The sequence below is a fragment of the Python bivittatus genome, unplaced genomic scaffold (genome assembly GCF_059951505.1).
Source record: "Python bivittatus isolate LINGU-HERP-01145 unplaced genomic scaffold, Pbiv_v1 ctg000070_np1212, whole genome shotgun sequence".
In the NCBI taxonomy this organism is placed as follows: Eukaryota; Metazoa; Chordata; class Lepidosauria; order Squamata; family Pythonidae; genus Python; species Python bivittatus.
Genome location: NW_028277034.1, coordinates 34510259 through 34523714, shown reverse-complemented (window position 1 = coordinate 34523714; position 13456 = coordinate 34510259).

Genomic DNA, 13456 nt, shown 5'->3' with positions numbered 1-13456 from the left:
TAAAAATTAATGACATATAGTCATCTAATAAATTCTGTTAGGGTCATTTTCAAAACATCTTCCAAGAAGGTCTATTTTGCTAATTTTAAAGCCACCTAATCTAAGGTACAAATCATAGGTTACTTTCAAATATGTAATAAATCCACAAGCTCATATTAATTCAGTAGTTCATTTACTTTAGGAACTTGAAAAGGAAGAGGAAATTCTGAAAGGATGCAATTCAAGAAATTGGTACTTAAAATGTGCCAAGGGAATATGCCCACTTCCTGAACATCTATAATATACAGTATTAATTGTACACAATTTAAATTTCAGAGCATAGAAGAATGAAAATACCACTGGTTTGTTTGTAAAGATTCATGAATTTCTTACCCTTACTCTAAAGCAGCATTTTAGAGTTTTATGCTATTTGCTATGCTTAGCAGTGTTATATGTATCCATGAGAGAGAAGGGAAAGACATGAGTCACAGATAGAGCAATGCCTATTACCTTTGCAATTTGGGATGATATTGGCCACAATTTTATTGCTTGCAGCAAGAAAGCCTTCAGTGGGGCATCCTATCTGGGTTCAACTGGCCTAATAACTTTTACCAAGCCAGACAGTAGATTGGGAAATCACAGACTGTAATTACAGCCCAGAGTGAACTGATTACACAATTACTACTATTACTGGTTAGAAAGGAATCAGCCCTTGAACCCTAAATGGGCTGGGCTGTAAAGCCTCTCCTATCCTGGGCCCTTGCCAGGGACTCTCATCCTCACCATCCTCACTGTCTATGTATTACCACTGTGGATCTAGCATAATGGTCAAACACCAACAGTTACTCCCCTCTCCCTCCCTCCCAAAAAAAGGTGCTATGGCAGTAACATAAATTTTATAGAGATGGCAAGCTAGGAATTCTAGTGTTAGACAGAAAGAAGGTGCCTCACTGGGGAAGCCCTACTTACTTGGGCCAGGCACTGACTCATGTGATGCCTTCCAGTTTCAGCCCCATCTGTCGTTATTCCTGTCTCAGTTATTGCTGGTCTTTGAGTTCTTTTTCTAATGCAGCTGAACTCTTTTTTTCCCCATGACGTTGGAACCACAAGATCACTTCCTGTATTTGCTACTAGTGTGAGCAAAATGAGATCCCTGTTTGGTCAATTTGGCTTGAGGTCATCATTTTAACAGAGTGTAAGATATGGCCTGCATATCCTTACCACATCCTACTACCATTCTGGATTTGCCACAATGCCTGATATATTATAAAGGGGACTTGTGTGACTGGATAGCTCACCATCAAAACTATTGTTGCTGTAATCAAGGTATAAGGTTTAGGGGTTTCCTGAATATGCCACAGTCCAAGATGCATACCCTTAAATAAATTAAATAAATGGGTAACACTCACTACTGACCATAATGTGGCACTCACTAATGAGCACATAGCAGACAATGCCACTACTGACTTTGTTTCCTGCACTATTCAACTTCCTAAGGCATGCTGATGCACATTTTCATCCCAAGGAACTTCCATCTCCGGCCTATTCCTATAGGCATGTTCATTTCTATTTCTCCTCCCAATGCTATGTGGCTTTGCCTTTGGAAAAACAAAGAAGATATTTTAGGGGTGTGAGGCATTACGATGTGATAAACTCATTCCCACTCTAAGGCATTTGAATATCTCCTCAGATGGCTGTAGGTCATGATTATTCTGGGATGCAATGGTCTCCACTTGTCCTCACTGGCAACCAATTGTATTATGGTGGTGACAATATGCTGTATCATCCCAGTAGTAAACGTGGCAAAAGAGGTGATGGTCTAGCAGCAGCTGTTTTGCTTACCACACTGCTGCTGCATTCTGTTGCTAGTCTGACTGATGTTATCCAGTGGTAAGAGGTAAGCAATTTAGGACCTTACAATGGCTTGTACCTCCATTTCACTGGACCAAGGACATACTTGTGCAGACTGGCTGGTTTAGTATTGCCTCCTCCAGGCTTAACCCATCCTCCAAGTGTTTCTTGGACACTGGACTATTCTTTAAATGGACTGGAAATTTTCTTTTTTTCAAAATACTAAAGCTGTGAGATCATGCCCATAGCAGTGCCATTACTTCTGCAACACAAGCAAAATTGTAAAGTGGGCTTGAGGCTGCAGCCTCTCAGTTTGGTAGGATTGACAAGCAGCAACGGTTCTGCAATGCAACTTACACTTCCAATGCTTTGGAACTATGCCAAAATCCTAACAGTAAGTGAAAGCATTTCTTTATCACTTTTCGTGCACTTTATTTTTCATAATCATAGCTGGTAAATTGAATTTTAACTGTTTACTCTGCCTTTTAATTTGTATCTCCTCTTGTCTTCCAAACATCCATGTGAGTGTTAGAAAGGAGACATCTTTGTACCTCCACCCGGACTTTGAGTTGAGCAAAAGTAGTTTTACCTGCTGAGCTGATTAATCAGATTCAGTAGTTAGGTTATTTATTTTTCTGTCCTCTTGCCAATTGTGTATTCTTCTAAGAAGAAAAAACAGGGATTGCCTGGTAAATATAAAGAATGTTGGGCAAGTAGTAAAAAACAAAGGATCAGCTCTGGGCATCCTGAAACAGACTAAAGGGAGATGTTTCGGACTTAAACCATTAGAAAATCATCAAGCTCCATGCAGGAAAAAAATCTTTCTCTGCTTCAATTAGTATTGAAACAATACTTGGGAAATGTTGGAGGCTTTAAATACACTGCCCTAGTGATCACCGCAGGTATCCATGGGTAAGAATATTATAACTTATTTTTTAAAAAATCAGCTGTTTCATTTATAAAGTTCTTAATGTGAGTATAACTTTTACAATAACAATTAAAACTTCTAGAGCATGAAAATTGTAGAGTATACATAACCTTATCTGTGTTAGCTTTAATTGCAGAATCCCACTCATTTGAAAGACTTGGCAAGTATAATTTTGTCATTTCAAGACAATGAAGCATTCAAAGACTGGGAAGTGGCACTTTTTGGTTCATACAGGCTTATTCTTAAAATCAAGCGTCATTATGTCATGTTGTTGCTTTTTTGTTATTTTTTAAAATAAGAGTTGAAACTGTGGGGAAGTATTATAAAATGTTCCAAACTGCAAAAAAGGCCACAGTGATTAAGTTATTTCCTACAGAACAAGAATAAAAGAAAGCATACATTTCCCATTTGGATAAATAGCAGTCAACGGCCACAGTCTGCAGGATGCAAAATCAAGGGCAGAAATAATCATTGTGTATTCATCACTCATTGTCCATTAAAATGTTAAATAATTTTGCAGAGAGTGCTCAACACACATGAAAGGTATTGTCTTTTGACTTAATCAAACTCAATACAAATTCTTTCTTTTACTCAGGGGGGAGATAGGACTTAAATTGCAATGTAAAACTAACTTCCTGTAGCTTATCATCAAAAGATACAAAGAGCTGTACGAAATCAATAGGCTTTTTGATGTGAAATGATAACAGAGGCAGGGAAATTCAAACAAACAAAATACCCCGGGCACATAGATGTGCACACGCACATACATAGACATAGAGGCAGTTATATAATCTTGTAATGATTCATTAATATTCTAGTTCATAATAACAAAGATGGCCAGGTGAACAGAAGATAAAGTGTCACTAATTATCAGAATGTAATATATAAAAGCCACAGCAAACTGAAGTACCTAAAAACTGGCTGATCTTGGGAGCTAAGCAGAATTATCCATGTAGGAATTGTAGGACTGTTGGACAATGACTTCTATAACATTACCAAGAAAATTGTATGGATGTGTTCACCAGGAGCTGAACTTTACTTGATGGTGACTTTACCTTTCTGAGATATAAATGCCATATGTTCTCTCTCTCTCTCTCTCTCTCTCTCTCTCTCTCTCTCTCTCTCCCCCTCCCTCCCTCCCTCCCTCTCTCCCTCCCTCTCTCCCTCTCTCTCTCTTTCTCTCTCTCTCTCTCTTAAATGCCACCCATCTCCCCCAGAGGGTGACTCCCCCAGAGGGTGACTCCCCTCTTGAGGGCTCACAATTAAAATCCAAACATTAAAAACAGTAAAAATATAAATATCCATATTTTTCATTTCATTTCATTTCATTTCATTTCATTTCATTTCTCTTTCAGCCCAACTTCCCTACCCCGGATTTCTTTCAATGTGTTGGAATTCACCCTCAATAATCATATAACAAACATTTTTATGGGAGGTAAACAGATCTGGAATAGATCAGGTTTTGGGAAAATGGTTTTAGCCCACTGATAGAAAGTTTGTGGCAAGTAATCATAAAGTGCTTTAGGAGGAGAAAAAAATGGGCTGAACCTTTAAAACTGGAATACAGAGATGAAGTAAACATGTTTCTGGTTATACTAACAATACTACATTTTAGTAATCTAATAACATTAAATTTGAATAAATATCTGATCTTTGTTCTCTTAACAAGGTTCTTTAGCCTTTTATGCTCTGTTCCCTTCCATCTCCAATTCCAACTGCTGCCTCCTCGTTGCTAGACATGTGCAAATCAGTAGAAACCTGGTCCAATTTACCCTTTGTAATACTAGGATAGCATTTAGTTTAGAAGTTTTTCCCCAGACTTTTTTAATCTTTAGAAATTCTTACAATAACTTTTGTTATGCAGCAGCATCTCACGTGCAAAGCCTTTGTATAATGGCTTTGCAGTACTTCAGATGTGAAGAGAAAAGCATGCATTAGAGTATATGGGGGCATGAACATAGCACCTCTCTGTAACTCTTGAAGCAGCCATCTCTTTTTGTGGGAGAGTGTAGTTGCCACCCACACAACAACAGTGAGATCTCAGGAATAGATGTGTTTGCTTCAGGAGATGTACATATGTGCCACAGGAACATCTCCACATGTTCCTAAGTGCTGCACAGCCCTAACCTTCGATGCTTCTTTTGTAATTTACATCACTGTTCCTGTAAATTGCTTGAATTTTTTTTTTAATGCAAATTATTTTCTTTCAAGAAAATAACAAGAAAACTTGAAGGACAAAAAGTACTATCGACACAATGTATTACAACAAGATGTATAGAAAGAGATGTTGATCTTTATTGTATGTTGTGCCAAATGTGGAGGAAACTTTTTTGTACAAATGTTTGTTTGTTTGCTTGAAGAATAAAATAAAAATTAAAAAAAAAAAGAAAGAAAACTTGAAGGAGACTTCTTCGATATACAATTTCCAGGGTAAGCTCTTTAAAAAAAGGACAGCAGTTCCCAGCTATCACTGTTTGTATTAGTCTTTTTTCTTTTCACACATAGATTTTTTTAAAAAATAGATTGATTTGAAAAAGGCAAACCCAGCTGTATTTTGATGCCAGCATCTCTCTTGCTGTAAGGTCTGTTGGGAGTAGAATGTCCAAATTGACCTTTAACAAAATCACTGCTCAGGCCTTTTCAACTCTGCTGGTTAATGCATTAAATAGTAATAAATAATAAATAGCTTCTTCACACTACACAAATGAAAGAGTTAGAGGTGTTCTTTTATTTTTTAAAGGCATTAGAAGTATAGGATTTTGTTTTGTTTTTTAGGGAGAACTGAAAACTCAGATAAGGAAATCTACACGCCCTTTAATAGTTATGTTCCTAACACCTTTGTATGAGGGCATGGTTCAAGATTCAAGAAAACTCTGATAATGATAAATTATAAACAATTTACAGTTTAGGATCATAGTACATTGTAAACTTTACTCTAGGGCAAAATAGTATTTGCATTTGAGCTTAGACTGGAATTGTTTAATTTCCTTTTGAGTATCTGTAACCCTTAAAATGCATTCTATTTATCTGCATTCCATTAGATAAATATAGTATTATGAAAACACATCAAAATCTGTATCTTAAAAGTGCAAATATTAATTTTGTAATATAAGATCATTGCTTTAATTTCTAATTTATTTTTTTTCTCCTGTAGTGTTTGCAACATCAGTGTTTCAGCTGAGAATTGAATCTTGGGTCTTAGATATCCTATGAAAAAGCAAGAATGTGTTGATTAAATCTGTTACACAGCTGCTTTTAGGAGTATAGATCTTCTTTTTCCTAGTATAGTTCTTTTATTTTTCTTTCACAACCCAAATCATTACAGTATGTTTGACAAAAGGCAACCAATTATAACAAATGACACGTATTATTATAGAATATCAAAAATCATATATAGTAACATTAGCAGCCATAATACATGAATATGCCTGAGCAATTCAAGCTATGCCAGTATAAAAGCATTCAGTTGGTGAAAGGGAAGTGAGGACAGAAGGAAAAAGTTTTCCTTCACTTTACATACTGTACAGTAGAATGCTTTTGCTTTCCTGATCACAGTGGAAAAAGATGACAACTCTGTTTTCCTATTTCTTGAATGAGAGATTTATAAGAAGATAACACTCACCAATGCTACTTGCTGTTCTAATTTATCTAGCGATTCAGGACTCTAGAACAAAAACACATTTACACCTTTAGTGTTCGCATTCTGAACTAAATGCTTTAAGTTCTTTAGTCTCCCTCCCTCCCTCCCTCCCTCCCTCCCTCCCTCCCTTCCTCTCCCCCCCCCCAACACGGCCACCTAAATTTGAATACCAGAAAACTTGATGTGGAATAACTCTCAATACTGGGAGATGATTAAGAATAGTTCCTAGCATCTTTATAACTTTCAAAGGCTTGGTCTATCCCAGCTTGGTACTCTCCTCACATCTCTGTACTTTTCCACTGCCTTATCCATCTCTTCTTTTAAAAGCCATTTGTTGTTGAGTCTTCTTTGAAGTCCTCATTCTAATTACAATTCAATTAATATAACTGCATAAAGTCATTTGTAACAATATAGTGACCCCTTCAAAGTACATCTTTCCTACTATCAGGAAAAAGAAAAGGCAGTAATGGAGACTCCTGAAGATGTGACCAAACAGAGGCACTATAACTGATTTTAATCACATTAAAATCTCTTTCAGTCAAGAACAGAAATAGCAATTTTGGGGGGATGGAGGGAGGGCCAAACCTGGTTCTTAGGTGGTATGCTGGGGTCACATTCCCTAAAAAGTGACGGGGAGATCTGGGATTAAAATTAAAATTTGTATCATTAAATTTATAATTCACTATAACTAAAATTAAATATCATTAATATGATTGCACTCAAGGGTTGTGTTTTATTTATTTCCTTCTGTTATACTAAAGACTACAATTGAGCAGCCACTTTTGAAGATTTAGGCAGACCTCATCCAAGACTTTTAACTGGAGCCTATGGATGATGGGAGACATGAAAAATAATAATAATAAAATTAAAGCATTTGCAGTATTTTGAGCAAAGGAATCTAGGATGTTGCCCAAACTTATAAAAGGCCAAAATCCTATTAATCGTAAGTATTATCAAAAGGATTTTTTAATTACTTTTCATGGTCCTAAACATGTTTGCTGAAAGCCCCTTACAGTTCGGTGGGACTTAATTCCAAATGAGTAAGCTTTAATTTACAGCCTTAGTTTAATTAATGACAACTAGTGCTCCAGAGTCCTTGAAAGGAGTTTTATCCTTTAATCATCCCACTTTCCATTTTGACATGAATGCTACATCTGAGGCGCACATTGTGGCTATACGTTAGATTCTGCTTCTATACTTTGTAGGCTGCTGGCTAGACCCTAGCTATTAAATAAATAATTAAAATGACCACTACTAGCTGCCACAGCCTGAAAAATCAAGATCTTATCTTTGACAGCTAGTCAATGAGCAACAAATGAGAAGTAATAATGCCTGACTTGAGAAATACTGTTTGTATTCCTAGCCTAAAGCTAATGCTTACCAATATGTTAAGATCAATCACCTTTCCTTTTCTGGCTGATTTTAAATCCAAATGATAAAAACTACTAATGCAGTTATGCAGAGCACCATTGTCTGCATGCCTGTGTTCAAAGTATTATAACTCTGTAGCAGAACTAAGCAGAACAAAGCCACTATAGTAGTGTCTAAAAAATGCCCAGTGCAATGAGATGTCTCTCCACAGTTCAGATTCCTGTCATGAAATCATTAAATGGCTTTCGGCTAACTCCTGTCTCTCCATCTCAGCATCCAGTTCTGCCTGTCAACTGCCATATGGTATAAAGATGCTTAAGGAATTCATTTTATTTGTTGGTTGGTTTTTGTAAATTTCAACATGTGCTGACTTGATCCCACATTTCTTAGACTAAGATGCAGATCAGAATCCAGTTATTCTTCGGATTTAGCACATTTCTGAATTTTATTTTGTTATTTATAAAAATGTTTTTCCTGCATTTATGTCATTTTTTGACAATCCCAAAGGGATACAATTCAGTTAACAGTAAAAGAAAGAGAGAAAGAGAATTTAAACACAGCTACCATTAAGAAATGAATAATTTAATGAACCTCTAAAAGCATTGTTTAAAATGGTAAGTCCCTTAAAACAGGGCAAGGTTACCATTCAGAATGCAACACACAATTATACTAGGGAACCCAGAGTCTAGTAAACTGGTATTTTTAACTGCAGTAGAAGCATATAAACCAGTACAATCCTCAATTAAAAAGCAAACCACAATCAATTTTAAAATAATGCTATAATGTAAAATAATATTAAAAATGATTAATTTTGTGAGAATTAAAAAAAACATTGTTTTTAAAAATCCACACAGCTAAACAGCTACATGTTAATTTTTATGCATATATGGTGAACAATGGTGCATTATCTGGAACCACACTGCTCTGTTCACCTTAGTATGGAGTACTGTAAATTGTCTGCTTGTTTTCTGTCATCATGTTTTAAAGTGACTTATGTCAAATGGGATTTAGGAATGTCATTTAGTGCTGTTAGGTGTTTCCTACATTATTTGCCTGCAATTCACCTGCAGAATGTAAGAAATATGCATTTGATGCCAGTTGAATGGCTTTGGTTTCCTATTGTTTTTAATTTTGCTTTTACTCTGAGAGTAAGCTCTGATTGTGTGTGTGTGTGTAAGAGAGACAGAAAGTGAGTGACAGAGAGAGAGAGAGATGGAGGAAGGAAAGGAAGAGGGGGAGAGGGAGAAATTTGGCCAGGGCTAGAGGAAGGTGAGAGGACCTTGCCTACTGATAACAACATTGATGTCATTGATATAGCATTTGGTAGCATGGAAACAATAAATCAATTAATGTCCTTATCTGTTGATAAAAATGAAAATAATATCTGCTATTGAGATAAGACCCAGTTGAGGATGAATTGAGATACTGATAGTCAAATGAGGAAAAACCTGGCATATCCTAGTGTAGATACATTGTTAATACAGCTGAAGCTTTACAGGCTAGTTGAGGGAAAACATTTGCCAGATAGCTTACGCGTTGACCTAAACAAGCTGTGTTGCTGATGGAATATAATTTAGAAAGGGGACATAAATTATTAATGTGACATAATTTACTATCCATGTCACACAGGAAACCAGATCTGTGACGAGGAAGTCTGTTTATTATTTCCGTCCCTCCCCCAAAGGACAAAAAGAAAAGTAAATCAATCCCCAAGTCAATATTTTACAATTATAAATCTGTGGGCATAACATGCATTTTCACTATATGTTGCTAGAATCTTTTGACAGAGCTCCTCCTATTGACTCTTCAGGCTTGAGGAATTGCTTTCTTTGTAATTGTTCTTTCTGCACAACCTCGTACTGTTACTAATCTCAATTACTCAAATTAATTAGGATATAAACACACCTAGAAGGACTGTAAAACCACACTTATGACCGTAATATAAAACAAGACATTTGCCGATGCTAATTGAAATGATAAAAAAAGTTTATAGGATATGCAGAGCTGCTCAAGTCATCCTTTCTTACCTTCACATAATGGTACAATGAATGCTTACTTTCTTTGATATTATTATACTTTCTAAAAAAATAAAGAAGGAGCAAATTCTATTATCTTATGCCAGACAAACCTCTAGAGAAGATAAAAGTACAGTTAATAAATAGGATCTCTTCCCAACAGCAATTGTTCTATAATGGAAAATTCACTTTATAACCTTCTGGCCCAGGATATTAATCAGGTAATCAGTTCTTTTTCCATAATAATAGATTAAAATATTTTCTTCCCCTTAAAGTGAAGGTGAAGTCAAGGTTTCTGAATAGATGATCAGTCAGTGGGCAGATGAAAAGGAGAATCGCCTTATTTATCTCTCCCCACTTTTCTGAGCTGAAAGAAATCCAGGAACATTCTATATGATTAGATTTGTTTGGTGATATAAAAGAATTCTGCCATGAATAATTTTGAGGCACATTTGGGGATGCTTATTACCAGAGGAATTTAGGCCAAGATGACCATTAATTATAAGGTTTGCTGATGGTTCCTTCCCACAGATAAAACTAAATAAAGCAGACTATAACAAACCATTGAGAGCTAATGGTGGTGGAAAGATTGTACATTAAAATGTATCAGGTAGCTGTGGGGGTCTTTTCCAGCTGTGGCACATTTTTTGCTAAAATACTTTTCTCTTCTCTTGTGCTATGTTGAATTACTATGTGATAAAGTGATAGTTTTGTGGTTACTTCATCATTCCAAGAAGCATCAGAGAAAGAAAAAGTTACTCCTTTAAGTTTTTCACTGCCATAAGTGTTTGGAGGCTTTTCAAAGTATATAAAACATTCTGAGTTAACCAATATGTTTTTTTTAAGTATTACTTGTCACAAAGCCCCAAACTGTTTGATATTTTTTCTTTGGATTTTTAAAACAAAGGTTTATAAAGTAGTACTGAATTTGAAAACTGCCCTGCTAAAGCAGACAGTAAATCAAATCAGGTTTTGAAGATCATACATATGATAAAACACCATTTGAGTTTTATTTGGCTTTTATTATTTTGAGTTTATTATTTTTTACTTGCTTTATTAGTTGCTATGCAAGCAGAGCACAATGCACAAATTTATTTATTTATATTTATTTATTTGTTCAATTTATACAGACACCCATGTCACATATCTGACTCTGGGTGGCACACACAGTTAAAACACACACACACAAATACAAAAAATAACCAAAATCATACAACAAAAACCAATAAATAACTATTAAAACCAATGAAAAAACTATTAAAACCATAAAAAAAGAAAAATATAAATGCAAGAGTGCAGTCTAACTTACTAACAATATAGTGGTGGGAGGGTAGGAGAATCGGAAGGCAAGGGAATTCAGCATGATTTCTCCAGCCACAAATGGAGCCCTTTCAAAGGACTTTAAGTTTACACTTTCCTTGCTAACCACTTTTGGAAATTGCCTATTAACTGTTTCAAAGAAGTTAGACACCTTCAAAGTGAAAAGACTGCAAAACACTGTGTGAATGCCTTCAATCCTTAATATAAAAAAATGAAGATGTATCTTTATAACCTTTTAAGAAGTTAAAATAAACAGCAAAAAGCAAGACAAGATTTTGGCTAGAAAGTTTTAAATGGATTAAGGGCTCAATAAATGTTGGAATATTGGATTTTGTATATTAAGACTTTGAAATTAATTTTAAAGAATAAATGCCTTTTTGTGGGAAAGAAAAACTGTTTTTGATATTGGAGACCTAACAAGATAAGTAACTTATAACGGAGTTCAGAGATATCTTTGAGGGACTGCATAGGGACTTTGAATCACTTATGGCAGCTGTGTTGTGGTTTTTTGGGGGGGGCGGGGGGGAACAGTGTTCCCAGAAGATGTCACAGAAAAAGATATGCAACAAAATCTATCCAAGAACAACATGAATGAAAATTTGAATGAGAAATTCTCATTAGATATAAAGAAAAAATTGGATGAGGTTTTAAAAATTAAGAAGGAAATAAAAATGATAATCCCAGAGAGCAATTGGAACAATTTCTTTTTGCTGGACTTATAAAAGAGGCTGTATAACGTATTGAAGAAATTCAAACCAAGGATTAACAACCACCTGAATGGATTAAAGAGCAAGATTGTTTTGTGCAAAAAGAAGGAACATTAAGTTATTTGACCAGGGCTAAAATGGAACAAGTTGCTATTTTGGGTAGTTCTTTTTTAGACTGGAAAAATGATGTGTATTGGATTTGGTTACATTTAACAAGGTGTTTAAGCTTTCCCCCCTATAATTATTTTATGTAACCTAATTTGACAGCATTTAAACTGGCTCTATATTTAGCTGTCTTTTTTAAGTTTTATGAACTTGTTCTTTTTAAAGGAGAAATTATCCTTCTTTGTAATGTTAAATTTTAGTCTTTTGATTATATGAGGATACTGGGATTACTTTATATTTGCTAAATGGGATTTGTTTATAGTTAAGAGTTAAGATATGGAATGTTTATTTGAATGGGATATGTTGCTATATGGGGTTGTTCTCTTTGGAACTGTTGGCATTTGGAATGGAAAAACGTTGTGTATTGGGTTTGCTTACAGTTAACACAGTGTTTATGTTTTTTGCCCCTACAGTTACTCTAGAAACGTGGCTTTGCTTATAGCTAAGAGTTGAGATATGGAATGTTGAGTTTTATATATGTTAATTAATGTTATTCTTTTAGGGCTCTGTTTGAACTTTTTGCTGACACCTGGATTGGAGAAGACGTCCCTTATTGGATTTGCCTAGTTAAGAGATGAGTTATGGGATGAAGAGTTTTATACCTGTTAATTAAGAGGTGAAGAGATTATGAAATTGTTTATACTTGTGATGAGGATAGGAACTTCCTTCCTTCCTTCCTTCCTTCCTTCCTTCCTTCCTTCCTTCCTTCCTTCCTTCCTTCCTCCCTCCCTCCCTCCCTCCCTCCCTCCCTCCCTCTTTCTTTCTTTCTTTCTTTCTTTCTTTCTTTCTTTCTTTCTTTCTTTCTTTCTTTCTTTCTTTCTTTCTAATAATTTTATTAAAATTTACAAATACAAAGAGAAAAGACTAATAGAAACTAAGAAAAATTTAAAACTTGAAGAAAAGAGAAAGAAAAGTGCAAACAGAGAGAAAAAAGAAAAGAAAAATATAGGAAAAAGAAATATATAAAAGAATGACTCCCCCCTCCCTCCAAGCAAGTGTATACAACTCAGTAACTTAACACCTTTTCTAGTTTTTCAATAAAAAAAACACCTCTTCTTCCCATATCTCATCTCTTAGCAATAAACACATTGTAAAAACTCCTATTTAGTAAAAGTCCATTAAAAGCTAATAGAATAATAACATATATATATTAACCTTAATCAAATAAATTCATTTTGTATTCCAACTTATCACTTTTTCTGAGGAAGAAAGCAAAAGAAATCTCTCCCCATTTATAAACAAATCTTTAAAGCCACATCATTCAGTCCTGGTCAAAAAAAAAAAAAAGTCCATTAATGACTACCAGGGTCCATAACACCTATAGTTTAACCCTGATCAAATAAATTCACTTTGTATTCTTTTCGTTTACTTTTTAAAAGCTTGATCTTTAATCCCTTCAAATAATGTCTCATAAGTTGATTTGTCATCATTTTCTCTTTGTCTCCTCTCAGAAACAGCTTCAGTAGTTTAACACCTCCCT